The sequence below is a fragment of the Heterodontus francisci genome, chromosome 28 (assembly GCF_036365525.1).
Source record: "Heterodontus francisci isolate sHetFra1 chromosome 28, sHetFra1.hap1, whole genome shotgun sequence".
NCBI lineage: Eukaryota > Metazoa > Chordata > Chondrichthyes > Heterodontiformes > Heterodontidae > Heterodontus > Heterodontus francisci.
Genome location: NC_090398.1, coordinates 13,753,933 through 13,772,420, shown reverse-complemented (window position 1 = coordinate 13,772,420; position 18,488 = coordinate 13,753,933).

Here is an 18,488-nt window from a genome sequence, read left to right as displayed (position 1 = left end):
TGGGTACACTGTTTCCAGGAGTATGGGTACACTGTTTCCAGGAGTACGGGTATACTGTTTCCAGGAGTATGGGTACACTGTTTCCAGGAGTATGGGTACACTGTTTCCAGGAGTACGGGTACACTGTTTCCAGGAGTATGGGTACACTGTTTCCAGGAGTATGGGTACACTGTTTCCAGGAGTACGGGTATACTGTTTCCAGGAGTATGGGTACACTGTTTCCAGGAGTACGGGTACACTGTTTCCAGGAGTATGGGTACACTGTTTCCAGGGGTACGGGTATACTGTTTCCAGGAGTATGGGTACACTGTTTCCAGGAGTACGGGTATACTGTTTCCAGGAGTATGGGTACACTGTTTCCAGGAGTATGGGTATACTGTTTCCAGGAGTACGGGTATACTGTTTCCAGGAGTATGGGTACACTGTTTCCAGGAGTATGGGTACACTGTTTCCAGGAGTATGGGTATACTGTTTCCAGGAGTACGGGTATACTGTTTCCAGGAGTACGGGTATACTGTTTCCAGGAGTATGGGTACACTGTTTCCAGGAGTATGGGTACACTGTTTCCAGGAGTACGGGTATACTGTTTCCAGGAGTATGGGTACACTGTTTCCAGGAGTATGGGTACACTGTTTCCAGGAGTACGGGTATACTGTTTCCAGGAGTATGGGTACACTGTTTCCAGGAGTATGGGTACACTGTTTCCAGGAGTACGGGTATACTGTTTCCAGGAGTATGGGTACACTGTTTCCAGGAGTATGGGTACACTGTTTCCAGGAGTACGGGTATACTGTTTCCAGGAGTATGGGTACACTGTTTCCAGGAGTATGGGTACACTGTTTCCAGGAGTACGGGTATACTGTTTCCAGGAGTATGGGTACACTGTTTCCAGGAGTATGGGTACACTGTTTCCAGGAGTATGGGTACACTGTTTCCAGGAGTACGGGTACACTGTTTCCAGGAGTACGGGTATACTGTTTCCAGGAGTATGGGTACACTGTTTCCAGGAGTACGGGTATACTGTTTCCAGGAGTATGGGTACACTGTTTCCAGGAGTATGGGTACACTGTTTCCAGGAGTATGGGTACACTGTTTCCAGGGGTACGGGTATACTGTTTCCAGGAGTATGGGTATACTGTTTCCAGGGGTACGGGTATACTGTTTCCAGGAGTATGGGTACACTGTTTCCAGGAGTACGGGTATACTGTTTCCAGGAGTATGGGTACACTGTTTCCAGGAGTATGGGTACACTGTTTCCAGGAGTACGGGTATACTGTTTCCAGGAGTATGGGTACACTGTTTCCAGGAGTATGGGTACACTGTTTCCAGGAGTACGGGTACACTGTTTCCAGGAGTACGGGTATACTGTTTCCAGGAGTATGGGTACACTGTTTCCAGGAGTATGGGTACACTGTTTCCAGGAGTACGGGTATACTGTTTCCAGGAGTATGGGTACACTGTTTCCAGGAGTATGGGTACACTGTTTCCAGGAGTACAGGTATACTGTTTCCAGGAGGATGGGTACTCTGTTTCCAGGAGTATGGGTACACTGTTTCCAGGGTACGGGTACACTGTTTCCAGGGGTACAGATACATTGTTTCCAGGGGCATGGGTATACTGTTTCCAGGAGTATGGGTACACTGTTTCCAGGAGTATGGGTATACTGTTTCCAGGAGTACGGGTATACTGTTTCCAGGAGTATGGGTACACTGTTTCCAGGAGTATGGGTACACTGTTTCCAGGGGTACAGATACATTGTTTCCAGGGGCATGGGTATACTGTTTCCAGGAGTACGGGTATACTGTTTCCAGGAGTATGGGTACACTGTTTCCAGGAGTATGGGTACACTGTTTCCAGGAGTACGGGTATACTGTTTCCAGGAGTATGGGTACACTGTTTCCAGGAGTATGGGTACACTGTTTCCAGGAGTGCAGGTATACTGTTTCCAGGAGGATGGGTACTCTGTTTCCAGGAGTATGGGTACACTGTTTCCAGGGTACGGGTACACTGTTTCCAGGGGTACAGATACATTGTTTCCAGGGGCATGGGTATACTGTTTCCAGGAGTATGGGTACACTGTTTCCAGGGTACGGGTACACTGTTTCCAGGGGTACAGATACATTGTTTCCAGGGGCATGGGTATACTGTTTCCAGGAGTATGGGTACACTGTTTCCAGGAGTACGGGTATACTGTTTCCAGGAGTATGGGTACACTGTTTCCAGGAGTATGGGTACACTGTTTCCAGGGGTACAGATACATTGTTTCCAGGGGCATGGGTATACTGTTTCCAGGAGTATGGGTACACTGTTTCCAGGAGTATGGGTATACTGTTTCCAGGAGTACGGGTATACTGTTTCCAGGAGTATGGGTACACTGTTTCCAGGAGTATGGGTACACTGTTTCCAGGAGTACGGGTATACTGTTTCCAGGAGTATGGGTACACTGTTTCCAGGAGTATGGGTACACTGTGTAGACCCAGTAAAAACACATACAGTAATAACACATATCGCAGAAACACATAAGAACTTCGTAAAAACAAAGGGGCACAGCATGCAGATCGCTGGGGAATTGTAGATAGGATAGAAAAGGTATTGAGGTGGATCCCAGACAGTGTCCTTGCATGCAGCAGATAAAGGAGTCGTCATGGACACCAGATATGATTAGACTCATAGTAGACAATGGGAAACTGTGAAGTTTTGAACATGTTCTCACTGAGCCAAATAAGGAATTATCATTATGTCATTATACCAGACACCTCTGGGTAAGTAAGAGGGGAGGGTCTTGGAAACAAGATTTAACCCCTGACTGAAACTGAGGAAGGTACGAGAACCCCGGGGAAGAACACTTGAGAAGATGTCCTGAGCCAGGGGCTCGGAGAACAGAAGAGCAGCCGCAAGTCCGAGACTGATCACCTCGTGCCTTGACGGGTAGTATACTGTACAAGTAGTGAGAGCTTGTACTTTGATGATTTAGTGTGTGAATAAAATATTGATATACCTTTCACCAAACAGATTCCGCGGATTCTTTAAGAGTAAGTGCGTGTTGGGCACAACAACTGCTTCCTGGGGTACGGGTACACAGTTTCCAGGGGTACAGGTACATTGTTTTCAGGGGCATAGATGCACAGTTTCCAGGGGTACGGATACACTGTTTCCAGGGGCACCAATACATTGTTTCCAGGGGTATGGGTATACTGTTTCTAGGGGTACGGCTAGACTGTATCCAACGGTACGGGTACACGGTTTCCAGGGGCACGAGTACACTGTTTCCAGGGGGTACGGGCACACTGTTTCTAGGGGTACGGGTACACTGTTTCTAGGGGTACAGGTACACTGTTTCCAGGGGGTACGGGCACACTGTTTCTAGGAGTATAGGCATACTGTTTCCAGGGGTACGGCTAGACTGTATCCAAGGGTACGGGTACACTGTTTCCAGGGGGACGGGTACACTGTTTCTAGGGGTACGGGTACACTGTTTCCAGGGGTACGGGTACACTGTATCCAAGGGTATGGGTACATTGTTTCTACGGGTACTGGTACACTGTTTCCAGGGGTACGGGTACACTGTTTCTAGGGGTACAGGTACACTGTTACCAGGGGTACGGGTACGCTATATCCAAGGGTACGGGTGCACTGTTTCCAGGGGTACGGGTGCACTGTTTCCCGGGGCATGTGTACACTGTTTCCAGGTGGTCCAAGAGACTAAACGTTTGATAGCGCCCTGATCAACCGGCTTTTGATGCAGAGTTGGGCCTCAGGATTGGATGAATGCTGTGAGGTTGGGTTTGATTTTTTTATTTATTCATTCATGGGATGTGGGCATCGCTGGACAGGCTAGCATTTATTGCCCATCCTTAATTGCCCTTGAGAAGGTGGTGGTGAGCTGCCTTTTTGAACCGCTGCAGTCCATGTGGGGTAGGTACACCCACAGTGTGGTTAGAAAGGGAGTTCCAGGATTTTGACCCAGCGACAGTGAAGGAACGGCGATACAGTTCCAAGTCAGGATGGTGTGTGACATGGAGGGGAATTTGCAGGTGGTGGTGTTCCCATGCATTTGCTGCCCTTGTCCTTCTAGTTGGTAGAGTTTGCAGGTTTGGAAGGTGCTGTCTAAGCAGCCTTGGTGTATTGCTGCAGTGCATCTTGTAGATGGCACACACTGCTGCCACTGTGCATCAGTGGTGGAGAGAGTGAATGTTTGTAGATGGGGTGCCAATCAAATGGACCGCTTTGTCCTGGATGGTGTCGAGCTTCTTGAGTGTTTTTGGAGCTGCACCCATCCAGGCAAGTGGAGAGTATTCCATCACACTCCTGACTTGTGCCTTGTAGATGGTGGACTGACTTTGGGGAATCGGGAGGTGAGTTGCTCGCCTCAGGATTCCTCGCCTCTGACCTGCTCTTGTAGCCATGGTATTTATATGGCTATTCCAGTTCAGTTTCTGGTCAATGGTAGCCCCTCGGATGTTGATAGTGGGGGAATTCAGCGATGGTAATGCCATTGAATGTCAAGGGGAGATGGTTAGATTCTCTCTTGTTGGAGATGGTCATTGCCTGGCACTTGTGTGGCGCGAATGTTACTTGCCACTTATCAGCCCAAGCCTGGATATTGTCCAGGTCTTGCTGCATTTCTGCACAGACTGCTTCAGTATCTGAGGAGTCACGAATGGTGCTGAACATTGTGCAATCATCAGCGAACATCCCCACTTCTGACCTTATGATTGAAGGAAGGTCATTGATGAAGCAGCTGAAGATGGTTGGGCCTAGGACACTACTCTGAGGAACTCCTGCAGTGATGTCCTGGAGCTCAGATGATTGACCTCCAACAATCACAACCATCTTCCTTTGCACGAGGTATGAATCCAACCAGCGGAGAGTTTTCCCCCTGATTCCCATTGACCTCAGTTTTGCTCGGGCTCCTTGATGCCATACTCGGTCAAATGCTGCCTTGATGTCAAGGGCAGTCACTCTCACCTCACCTCTTGAGTTCAGCTCTTTTGTCCATGTTTGAACCAAGGCTGTAATGAGGTCAGGAGCTGAGTGGCCCTGGTGGTACCCAAACTGAGCGTTACTGAGCAGGTTATTGCTAAGCAAGTGCCGCTTGATGGCACTGTTGATGACACCTTCCATCACTTTACTGATGATTGAGAGTAGGCTGATGGGGCGGTAATTGGCCGGGTTGGACTTGTCCTGCTTTTTGTGCACAGGACATACCTGGGCAATTTTCCACATTGCCGGGTAGATGCCAGTGCTGTAGCTGTACTGGAACAGCTTGGCTAGGGGCGCGGCAAGTTCTGGAGCACAGGTCTTCAGTACTATTGCTGGAATATTGTCAGGGCCCATAGACAGTGCAGTATCCAGTACCTTCAGTTTATATTTCTTGATATCATGCGGAGTGAATCGAACTGGCTGAAGACTGGCATCTGTGATGCTGGGGACCTGAGGAGGAGGCCGAGATGGATCATCAACTTGGCACTTCTGGCTGAAGATTGTTGCAAATGCTTCAGCCTTATCTTTCGCACTTATGTGCTGGGCTCCCCCATCATTGAGGATGGGGATATTTGTGGAGCCACCTCCTCCAGTTAGTTGTTTAATTGTCCACCCCCATTCACGACTGGATGTGGCAGGACTGCAGAGCTTAGATCCGATCCGTTGGTTATGGGATCACTTAGATCTGTCTATCGCATGCTGCTTATGCAGTTTGGCATGCAAGTAGTCCTGGGTTGTAGCTTCACCAAATTGACACCGCATTTTGAGGTATGCCTGGTGCTGCTCTTGGCATGCCCTCCTGCACTCTTCATTGAACCAGGGTTGGTCTCCTGGCTTGATGGTAATGGTAGAGTGGGGGATATGCCGGGCCATGAGGTTACAGATTGTGGTTGAGTACAATTCTGCTGCTGCTGATGGCCCACAGCGCCTCACGGATGCCCAGTTTTGCATTGCTAGATCTGTTCGAAATCTATCCCATTTAGAACAGTGGCAGTGCCACACAACACGAAGGACGGTATCCTCAATGTGAAGGCAGGACTTCGTCCCCACAAGGACTGTGCGGTGGTCACTCCTACCAATACTGTCATGGACAGATGCATCTGCAGCAGGCAGATTGGTGAGGACCAGGTCAATTATGTTTTCCCCTCTTGTTGGTTCCCTCACCTCCTGCCATATACCCAGTCTAGCAGATATGTCCTTTAGGACTCGGCCAGCTCGGTCAGAAGTGGTACTACTGAGCCACTCTTGGTGATGGATGTTGAAGTCCCCCACCCAGAGTACATTCTGCACCCTTGCCAGCCTCAGTGCTTCCCCCAAGTGGTGTTCAACATGGAGGAGTACTGACTCATCAGCTGAGGGAGGGCACTAGGTGATAATCAGCAGGAGGTTACCTTGCCCATGTTTGATCTGATGAATGAGACTTCATGGAGTCTGGAATCAATGTTCAGGACTCCAAGGGCAACTCCCTCCCGACTTTCTACCACGAGCTAGTTCTGCTGATTCTATCCTGCCAGTGGGACAGGACATACCCGGGGATGGTGATGGCAGTGTCTGGGACATTGTCTGTAAGGTATGATTCCGTGAGTATGACTATGTCAGGCTGTTGCTTGACTAGTCTGTGGGACAGCTCTCCCAACTTTGGCACAAGCCCCCAGATGTCAGTAAGGAGGACTTTGCAGGGTCAACAGGGCTGGGTTTGCCGTTGTCGTTTCCGGTGCCTACGTCGATGCTGGGTGGTCCGGCCGGTTTCATTCTTTCTTGACTTTTTAGCGGTCAGATACAACTGAATGGCTTGCTAGGTCATGTCAGAGGGCATGTAAGAGTCAACCACATTTTTGTGGGTCTGGACTCACATGTAGGCCAGAACAGGTAAGGACAGCAGATTTCCTTCCCTAAAGGACATTAGTGTACCAGATGGGGTTTTCACAACAATCAACAATGGTTTCATGGCCAGTCATTAGACTAGCTTTAAATTCCAGATTTATTAATTGAATTTAAATTCCACCTTCTGCTGTGGTGGGATTCGAACCCATGTCCCCAGAGCAATACCCTGGGTCTCTGGGTTACTAGTCCAGTGATAATACCACTACGCCACCCCCTCCCCGATTGGGAACAGATTTTCAGTTTCAGCGCTCCTGGATTGAATAGATGGATAATCTCAGGCTCGGGGAGTGCCGGGAATTCTCTGATGCCCTCTTGACGATTGCGGAAGATTAAAGCCAGAAATCTCCCACAATGTCTCCACGTGTTTCGGTCTGGTCAAATCTGCTCAACCCGTTACTTCGAGGTGACCTTCAGCTGCAACCTGTTGCTGGGGCACACAACCCCCACCCTCTGTCCCAGCAAATGCGATATGTGCACTGGAGGGCTTGTAGTCTTAGACCCGTCTCCCTATCCTGGTTTAGAAATGGGGCCTACAGCCCACCCTCTGACCTGTGCTGAGCCTCAGTGACCACCCAGTTGCCCCCTTCGGCTAGTGTGAGGCAGCACTTGGCTGAAGAACCTGAACTCTCTGTGTCTCATTTCTGGAAGGGCATAGAGCCATTCACAGTTTAACTCACTCCCACACTATCAAACCCTGCCTTCAGCTGCTTCTCTCCCCTCCCTTGGAGAGGCTTAAGTAACAAGAAGAACCAGCATGTATTTGTAAAAGGCAGATCAGGCTTGACTAATCGATTTTTTTTACATGATGTACCAGAGAATGTTGATGAAGGGAATGTGGTGGATGTTGTTTATTTAGATTTTTAGAAAGCATTTGATAAAGTACCACATAAAAGACTGGTTGACAAAACTGAGGCTCATGGAATAGGAGGGTCGGTGTCCTATTAGATACAAAATTGGCTGAAGTACAGAAAATAATGAGTTGTGGTAAATGGATGTGGGATTCGAGGCAGTAGTGTTCCCCAAGGGTCAGTACTAGGACCACTACTTTTTGGATATATATAAATGACTTGGAATCTTGGAATGCAGAATAACGTATCAAAATTTGCCAGTGATATCAAACTTGGAGGTGTGGCAAACAACGAGGATGATATGAAAGGCCTGCAACAGGGCATCGATAGGCCAGCAGAATGGGCAGACTCGTGGCAGATGGAATTTAATACTGACAAGTGTGAGGTGATGCATTTGGGCAGAAGGAATAGGGAGAGGCAGTATATACTTATATACTTAATGGCACAGCTCTAAAGAGTTTGCAGGACCAGAGGGAGCCGGCGGTGGGGTGGGAGTGGGGGGTGGGTTGTGGGGGGAGCACGTACATCAATCTTTGAAGGTGGCAGCACATATTGAGAGACTGGTTCATAAAGCATGTGTGATCTTGGGCTTCATAAATAGAGGCATTAAGTACTAAAACAGCGAAGTTATGCTGAACCTTTATAAAGCTCTGGTTGGGCCCCAACTACAGGATCGCATCCAGTTCTGGTCACCACACTTTAGGAAGGACGTGAGGGTCCTTGAGGGGCTGCAGAGGAGATTTCCGAGAATGCTTACAGGGATGGAGGATTTTAGTTACAAGGTTAGATTGGAGAAGCTGGGGTTGGTCTCTTTAGAACAATGGAGATTGAGGGGAGATTTAGTAGAGATGTACAAGATTATAACAGGCTTCGGTAACGCAGACAATGAAAAGCTGTTCCCATTAGTTAACTGCGCAAGGACTAGCGACACAGATTTAAAAGATTTTGGGAATGAGGTGCAGGGGAATGTGAGGAAGAACTTTCTTAAGCAGCGAGTGGTAATGACCTTGAACTCACTGCCGACAAGGGTGGTAGCCTCCTGTGATGTAAAGACCCGATGACTCTGTTTCTTTCCTGTTTTCAATCTCTCTCCCCAATCTATCTCTTCCTCTCTCCACTCCACTCCGCTTTCTGCCTTCAACGCTTGACTTGAAAATGACCCCCACCACGTGTTTTAGTTGATGTGGTGCATATGGACTTCCAAAAGGCATTTGATAAAGTGCCGCACAACAGGCTTGTTAGCAAAGTTAGGGCCCATGGAATAAAAAGGACAGTAGCAGCATGGATAGAAAATTGGCTGAGTGATAGGAAACAGGGAGTAGTTGTGTACACTTGTCTATCGGACTGGATAAAGGAATACAGTGGGTCCCCCAGAGATCGGTGTTAGGACCACTGCTTTTTTAAAATCGATATTAATGACCGAGACCTGGGTGTACAGGGCACAATTTCAAAATTAGCAGATGACATTGTCATCTTGTGTAGATGAAGGACCATTCCACTGTTCAACCCACAGTGGATGTTGATCACTGGACAGTGAGGGGATGGGGAAGCGCATTCCAGGGCTTGATGGGGTGATGTAATCCACAGGGACCAGAGCTGGTTGGACCAGCTGGTCACATGACTAACTGACTGTTGCAGGGTCTTTCGAACTAGCCACAGTGAGTTTGAACTGAGAAAGGCTGTTTGTTCCTGGACTGAGAAGATCTTTCTCCTGTCTGCTCCCATCTCTTTCTCACAAGCTTCTGAATCTATTGAGGACACATGAACCCCAAGAGAGAAAAGTCTCCTACAGCAAACAATGTTTAAGAAGAATACTGGGCCCCAACAAAAAGCAAGGTCTACCCACAATCAAGGACTATACAGTGAGCTCGAAGAACCGTAACAAAAACTCTTCTGATATTGCCTCAAACCTTTCCACTTTATTTCTCTTCTGCCCTTTTCTGTCTCTGTTTGTCGATCGCGAATGCATGCCAGCGTGGGGCGTATCGTGTACCTGTAGGCGTTAACCGAATGAGAGTTTAAGTTTAATAAATTTCAATCTTTCTTCTTTGAACCTAAGAAAACCTGTTTGTGCTGGTTTCTTTGCATTATAATTGAAAAGGAGTGAACAAGGATTCACCAAGGCGGAGCTAAAAACACGGTGTGTTTAAAATTAAACCCTGTTACGGTAAGACCAGGTGAAGGCAGAGAGGGACACCTAGACACCTTGCTCACCTGGTCGTAACTACATAAAAGTTGGAAGTATTGTAAACTGTGAGGAGGATAGTGATTGACCTCAAGAGGACATAGACAGGCTGGTGGAATGAGTGGACGGGAGCAGATGAAATTTAATGCAGTGAAATGCATTTCAAGTGATGCAAATTGGTAGGAAGAACAAGGAAATGCAATATAAAATAAAGGTTACAATTCTAAAGGGGGTGCAGGGGCAGAGGGACCTGAGGGTACATTTTCACAAATCGTTGAAGGTGGCAGGGCAGGTTGAGAAAGGGGTTAATAAAGCATACGGGATATTGGGCTTTATAAGTAGAGACACAGAGTACAAAAGCGAGGAGGTTATGATGAATGTTTACAAAACTGTGGCTTGACATTAACTGGAGCATTGTGTCCAGTTCTGAATGTGAAGGCATTGGAGAGGGTGCAGAAAAGATTCACGAAAATGATTCCAGGGATGAGGGACTCCAGTTACGTGAATAGATTGGAGAAGTGGAATGCACTGCCTGAGAGTTGGTGGGGGCAGGATCAACTGAGGCTTTCAAAAGGGAACTGGATAACTATCTGAGGAGAAAACAATTGCAGGGCTGCGGCGAAAAGGAACTAGGGCTAGGCTTTGGCAGACAGCCAGCACCGACATGACGGCCCGAATGGCCTCCTTGCATGCTGTCACCATTCTTAAATTACAATGAGGAGTCAGCTAGGCCCGAATGAATTTACATGCTGAAGTTTACTCGTCAAGAATTGAATTATCACTTTCAAACAGGCCGAGATGTTTTCCTTGGCCGGTTTTTGCTGTGTCATTTCAGCACATTCCCAGATGGGCCGAGTTTCAACTCAGAAAGCCTGAGCCCAGAAGTTTAGTCTGCCGAGGTACTGGCAACTCTGCTGGATTTTAAGCTCTGATCGGCTGAGTGAAAACTGTTATCAATGAGTTGTTCCGCAGCACAAACATGGCAGTAGGGAGTAAGCAGCAGTATGCTGGTGTAATAGTCGTTTGAGCAGTGAAGGGAGATTTGGCTCACAGTTCAGCACCTTATTCTCGATCAGTTATTAGTTATAAAGCCTGGAAATGACAGCGAGTGGTTTTAGCGGACAATTAACATGCTCTTTTGCAACCTTCTTTCTTTGTAATCCAGAGGCCCGGACAAACGATCCTGGGGGAATTTCAATTCAATCAATTAAATATATCTGGAATTAAAAGTTAGTCTCAGTAACAATGACCAGGAAACTATCAGATTGTCGTAAAAACCCGTCTGATTCATTAATGTCCTTTAAGGAAGGAAATTTTCCATCTTTACCCAGTCTGGCCGACATGTGACTCCAGTCCCACAGTGATTGACTCTGACGTGGCCTACAAGCCACTCAGTTGCATCTCTAGGGCAATAGGAATGGGCAATAAATGCTGGCATACATTCTGTGAATGAATACAAAAATTGCAGCACAAACAAATTTACTTTTTTTGAGTCAGTCAATCCCTCAATTGCTCTTTGGGCCAGGGAATCATTAAACAATCATGTTAATACAATGGCCACTCATATCAAGGACAGCCATTTCCACTCTCCCATCCCTCTATTTATCTTTCTCTCTCTGCCTCTTTCCCTCCCCCTTTCTGTTTCCCTCGTTTCTGTCTCTTCGCTCCATCTCTCTTTCTCTCTCCCTTCTCTCTCTGTGTCTCGTCCTTTCTGACCCTTTCGCCTCCTCTCTCAGTCATCAGTTGCTGACTCAGCCTTGGGCCTCTCTCTCTTCCTCTCTCTCGGCTTTTTTCCCTGCTCTCTGTCTGTTTTGCTCTCTCTCTCTATCCTTCATCTGCTGGACTCTTTCTATCCTCTCTACCTTTGTTATCTCCCCTCTGTCTCTCTTCTTTTTTTTATCTCTCTCCCCAATCTAACTCTTTCTTTATCCTCTCTCTCGTTTCCCTATCTCTTTCTCCTCTCTGTGGGACTCTCTCCTTCTCTCCTCCTTGGCTGTCCCTCCTTATCTCTTCACTCGCTCTCTGTTTACCCACTATCACTCTCTTCCCCTCTCTCTCTGTCTCTCTTTCCCCACTATCGCTCGCTTCTCTTTCTCACTCTCGCTATCTTCCCTACTATCTCTTTCTCTCTCACTCTATTTCTCTTTCCTCATTACCTCTTGCTCTCTCCTCTCTCTCACTGTCACTCACTTTCTTTGTCCTCTTTCTCCGTCCTGTCTCTCAACCTGTCATGTTCTTTGCTCGCTACCTCTTTCTCTGTGTTCCCTCACTCTTTCCCTCCTCGCTATCACTTTTTCTCTTCTCTCTCTCATTTACTTTCTTCCCCCACTATTCTTCTCTCTCCTCTCTCTCTATCTCTCTTACCTAGCTATCTTTCTCTCTCCTCTCAATTTGCCACCCTGTGCATGTTATCTCTTTTTTTTATCTCCTCTCTCTCTCACTCTATCTCTTTCCCTGCTATCTCTCTGTCTCTCTCCTCAATCCCTGTCTCTGTCATGCTCCCTTCTGTCTGCCAGACACTTACATTTTAGCCTTATTGTCAACCTGCCTATTTTATATGTGTCTGTACTTCCATTAAATTAGCCCAGAGATGGGAACAGTTCACAAACCCACTAACCTTTCACCTGAGAATCACTCACAGCCGTGTCAAATCTATCGCCACTCCCCTCACCGTCAATCTAAACATTTTCTGTTCACTTTTCCGCAGCCTCCTTAGATACTGCGACCCGAGGGTTCAGTTGGCTTTTCATTGCTGGCCAGTGCTGCTTCCTCTGGCACTGGGACTGTGTGGGGGAACTTTCAGACAGGAACAGTATAAACAGTCGTTTGGTCTCGACAGCACGGCTTGTTTCAACACCTAACCCAAACCCTGATAAAGAGTCATAGAGTCACAGAGCGATACAGCACTGAAACAGGCCCTTTGGCCCACCAAGTCTGTGCTGAGCAACAAACACCCATTTATACTAATCCTACATTAATCCCATATTCCCCTACCACTTACCTACCTACACTAGTGGCAATTTATAATGGCCAATTTACCTATCAACCTGCAAGTCTTTGGCTGTGGGAGGAAACCAGAGCACCCGACGGAAACCCACGCGGTCACAGGGAGAACTTGCAAAATCCACACAGGCAGTACCCAGAATCGAACCCGGTTCGCTGGAGCTGTGAGGCTGGGGTGCTAACCACAGCACCACTCTGCCACCCTAAATGAACATTAACAAAACCCAGAGGCAATTTTTGCTGCATTTCCTGTGCTAGGATTTGTTGACATAATATGATGTAACAGGAAGCACACTTTCATTTGGAAACTGATATAAATATTACGGACAGGAAATCGAAACTGACATTTATAGAGTAACTTTCACAACCTATGTAGATCAAGGACCACAGGGTGGTGCTGGCTGGACAGAACTTGCTGCAAGTTAAGATACAGATAGCAGAGTTCTGGATGAACTGACGTTTGTAGAGTGTGGAAGATGGGAGGAGAGAGAGGAGTGCGCTGGAATAATCGCGTACAGTGGTAACAAAGGCACAGATGAGGGTTTCAGCAGCAGATGAGCTGAGGCAGGGGATGTGTCTGACGATGTTACGAAGGCAGTTTTAGTGATAGAGTAAATCGCAGGTGGTAGAGTAAGTCTGGCTGGGTTAGAATAACATTTCCTACGATTCAGAGTAACGCACAAGTGTTACAGGAAGTGTGTGACAGTGAGTGCTATTTGCAAACTTTTTAAAGGTGGGGGGGGGGGGGGGGTGGTGCGCAGTGGAGGGGGTGTTTGCTACTTGAATGTGAGGAAAACAGATCAGTAAATTGTGTTCTCCCAGCCCATGGATTAATATTTACTGGATGTAAATATAATATGGGCCGGATATAATTTATCTGATGTTCACTGGCAGAGTGTGCTGGGAGGGAGGAAGAGGAAAATCTCTCCTGAGGGACAGAGAATTGGAATCATGAGAGATGAAGGGATGGAGAGACTGAGAGATGAAAGGGTGGAGACACTGAGTGATGAAGGGATGGAGACACTGAGAGATGAAGGGATGGATACACTGAGAGATGAAAGGGTGGAGACACTGAGTGATGAAGGGATGGAGACACTGAGTGATGAAGGGATGGATACACTGAGAGATGAAAGGGTGGAGACACTGAGTGATGAAGGGATGGAGACACTGAGAGATGAAGGGATGGAGACGCTGAGAGATGAAGGGGTGGAGAAACTGAGGCTATGGGGTCTAAAATGGAGCTTCCTGGATACCAGGTTCAATGTCGAGCGATTGTGAACAGAGGACTGGAGTAACTTATTCACACTGGGTAGTTATGTTGTGGGATTGATATTCAGGGTTAGTGAACGAGGCAGGAGCTATGCCAACATTCAAGATTCAAGGAACAGAAGATAAAGGGCTATTGATCAAATTCTGTCACGACACAGCACGAAGGAAGGCCGGTGACTCAAGGTACCTGTGTCGGCTCTTTTAAAGAGCTATTCAATTTATCACACTGCTCCATTCTTTCACCTGTAAATATTTACCCAATTCTCATTTTGAAAGTTACGATTGAATCTGCTTCCACTGCCCTCTCAGTCAGTGCATTCCAGATCATAACACCTCACCTTGTGAAAACATGTTACCTCATTTCACCTCTGGTTTGTCCGCCAAATACCTTAAAAATAGGAAGAGATTGAATCAGGGTGGGTACATATTATTGGAACTATATCCACTTATTTGCGAAACACACATTGCGACTGGCAACCTACAGGTGTAAGGTTTGGGACCAAGTGTTACCAAGGCTGTTCTTCGTGCATTACCAATAGCATCGAACACACCTCGACTGAGGCACAACCGACTGCAGCCCGTTAAAAGGATCTGTGACCCCAATATCTACCAGTGTACACAAGGTTTGATAAGCCTCTCAGCTAATCCATTGTATGAAAGCTACTCTTGCTGTCTTCTGTACAACTGCCCAGTGTACTGTTCTCTCTCTCTCTGTCTGTTTCTATCTTCATTGAACATTCAATCGGACCAGACTAACTCAGTCCCCTGATTCTCCATGCATGTGCCCTCAGCCTAGGTCTCTCTACCTTCCCCCACATCTCTCTTTTTCACTCTCATCCTTCTCTTCATTCATGGTTCTATCTCTCTCCCTCTTTCTTGTTTCTATCTTTCCCCCTCTTTCTCAAGCTTTCACTTCTTCCTCACTTTGTTGCTCACTTTGTGTGTTTATAACTTTTCTGTTTTTCCTTTTTGCTTCCTTGCCTCTTTCGCTGAGTCATTTTCTTCTTCTTTATATTTCTATCCTTTTTCTGTCCATTCTGTTTCTCTCAGTCTCTTTGCTCCCTCTTTCTGTTGCACACTCTCTTTTTCTTACTTATTCATTCCTCCTTCGCTCTCTAATTTATGGCCTTCTCTCTCTCTTGTTTCAATTTCTCCTTTCCCTCTTTTTCTCTTCATTTTGAATTCTTTCTGAATCAGATTCTTTGTCCATCTTCCTACTGTCCTTCTTCTTCTATCCCTTTCTCCCTCATGTGTTTATCTAGCTTCCCCTTAAATCCATCGACACTATTCACCTCAACCACTCCCTGTGGTAGTGAGTTCCACATTCTCACCACTCTCTGGGAAAAGAGGTTTCTCCTCAATTCCCAATTGGATTTATTAGTGACCATCTTGATGTCTACGCTATCAAAATTGTAATTTTAAAGACCTCTATTAGGTCACTCTTTCCTTCTATCTTTCCATGACTTTCATGATTACTTCTCTTATTTACTTTCTCTCCTCCTGTCTTTCCACTTTCTGTCTCTTCAGCTCTTTCTCACAATTATTCCTTCGGTCTCTTTATTTGTTACTTGTAATTACCTCCCTTCTTCATTCCTTCTCATTCACCCCCCATGTCCTACAACAGGAATGTAGGAACAGGAAGAGGCCATTCAGCCCCTCGAGCGTGCTACACCATGCAACAAGATCATGGCTGAACTGTGACTTAACTCTGTATATATTTTTAATTATTTCATGGGATGTGGGCATCGCTGGCCAGGCCAGCATTTATTGCCCATCCCTAATTGCCCTTGAGAAGGTGGTGGTGAGCTGCCTTCTTGAACCGCTGCAGTCCTTGCGATGTAGGTACACCAAAAGTGTTGTGAGGGAGGGGAGTTCCAGGATTTTGATCCAGCGACAGTGAAGGAACGGCGATATAGTTCCAAGTCAGGATGGTGTGTGGCTTGGAGGGGAACTTGCAGGTGGTGGTGTTCCCATGCATCTGCTGCCCTTGTCCTTCTAGTTGGTAGAGGTCACAGGTTTGGAAGGTGCTGTCTAAGGATCCTGGGTGCATCTTGTAGATGGTACACACTGTTGCCACTGTGTGTCGCTGGTGGAGGGAGTGAATGTTTGTGAATGGGGTGACAATCAAGTGGGCTACTTTGTCCTGGACAGTATTGAGCTTCTTGAGTGCTCAATACTTGAGCTTGTTGGACCTGCACCCATCCAGGCAAGTGGAGAGTATTCCATCACACTCCTGACTTGTGCCTTGTAGATGGTGGACAGGCTTTGGGGAGTCAGGAGATGAGTTACTTGCCACAGGATTCCTAGCCTCTGACCTGCTTTTATAGCCTCAGTATTTATATTGCTACTCCAGTTCAGTTTCTAATCAATGGTAGCCCCTAGGATGTTGATAGTGGGGGATTCAGCGATGGTAATGCCATCGAATGTCAAGGGGAGATGGTTAGATTCTCTTTTGACGGAGATGGTCATTGCCTTGCACTTGGGTGGCGCGAATGTTACTTGCCACTTATCAGCCCAAGCCTGGATATTGTCCAGGTCTTGCTGCATTTCTACACAGACTGCTTCAGTATCTTAGGAGTCACGAATGGTGGTGAACATTGTGCAATCATCAGCGAACATCCCCACTTCTGACCTTATGATTGAAGGTAGGTCATTGATGAAGCAGCTGAAGATGGTTGGGCCTGGGACACTACCCTGAGGAGCTCCTGCAGTGATGTCCCGGAGCTCAGATGATTGACCTCCAACAACCACAACCATCCTCCTTTGCGCTAGGTACGACTCCAACCAGCAGAGGGTTTTCCTCCTGATTCCCATTGACCTCAGTTTTTCTAGGGCTCCTTGATGCCATACTCGGTCAAATGTTGCCTTGATGTCAAGGGCAGTCACACTCACCTCACCTCTTGAGTTCAGCTCTTTTGTCCATGTTTGAACCAAGGCTGTAATGAGATCAGGAGCTGTGTGGCCCTGGCGGAACCCAAACTGAGTGTAACTGAGCAGGTTATTGCTAAGCAAGTGCCGCTTGATGGCACTGTCGACGACACCTTCTATCACTTTACTGATGAGAGTAGGCTGATGGGGCGGTAGTTGGCCGGGTTGGACTTGTCCTGCTTTTTGTGTACAGGACATACCTGGGCAATTTTCCACATTGTCGGGTTGATGTCAGTGTTGTAGCTGTACTGGAACAGCTTGGCTAGGGGCGCAGCAGGTTCTGGAGCACAGGTCTTCAGTACTATTGCCGGAATATTGCCAGAGCCCATAGCCTTTGCAGTATCCAGTGCCTTCAGCTGTTTTTTGATATCACGTGGAGTGAATCGGATAGTCTGAAACCTGGTATCTGTGATGCTGGGGACTTCAGGAAGAGACCGAGATGGATCATCAACTCGCCACTTCTGACTGAAGATTGTTGCAAATGCTTCTGAAGGAAGGTAATTGATGAAGCAGCTGAAGATGGTTGGGCCTGGGACACTACCCTGAGGAATTCCTGCAGTGATGTCCTGGAGCTCAGATGATTGACCTCCAACAACCACAACCATCTTCCTATGTGCTAGGTATGACTCAAACTAGCAGAGAGTTTTCCCCCTGATTCCCATTGACCTCAGTTTTGCTAGGGCTCCTTGATGCCATACTCGGTCAAATGCTGCCTTGATGTCAAGTGCAGTCACTCTCACCTCATCTCTTGAGTTCAGCTCTTTTGTCCATGTGTGGACAAAAGCTGTAGTGAGGTCAGGAGCTGAGTGGCCCTGGCGGAACCCAAACTGAGCATCGGTGAGAAGGTTATTGCTGTTTAAATGCTGCTTAACAGCACGGTCGGTGACACCTTCCATCACTTTGCTGATGATCGACAGTAGACTGATGGGGCGGTAATTGGCTGTGTTGCGGACATACCTGGGCAATTTCTCACCTTGCTGGGTCGATACCAATGTTGTAGTTGTACTGGAACAGCTTGGCTAGGGGCGCGGCTAGTTCTGGAGCACAGGTCTTCAGCACTACAGCCAGTATGTTGTCAGGACCCATAGCCTTTGCAGTATCCAGTGCCTTCAGCTGTTTCATGATATCACATGGAGTGAATTGGATTGGCTGAAGACTGGCATCTGTGATGCTGGGGACTCCAGGAAGGGTTAAATGGCCTCCTCTTTTTCCTATGTAACAGGCTCCTCCTGGACCTATGCAATAGATTTGAGGGGCTGAATGGCCTCCTCCTGTTCCTGTGTTCTTTGTCAATGCAAACAATCTTAAACTGGAAATTATTTCCTCTTGCACTACCTGGACTCCATCAAAATCAATTTGTTTATTTTATTTTACAGGCAGTTTAAAGC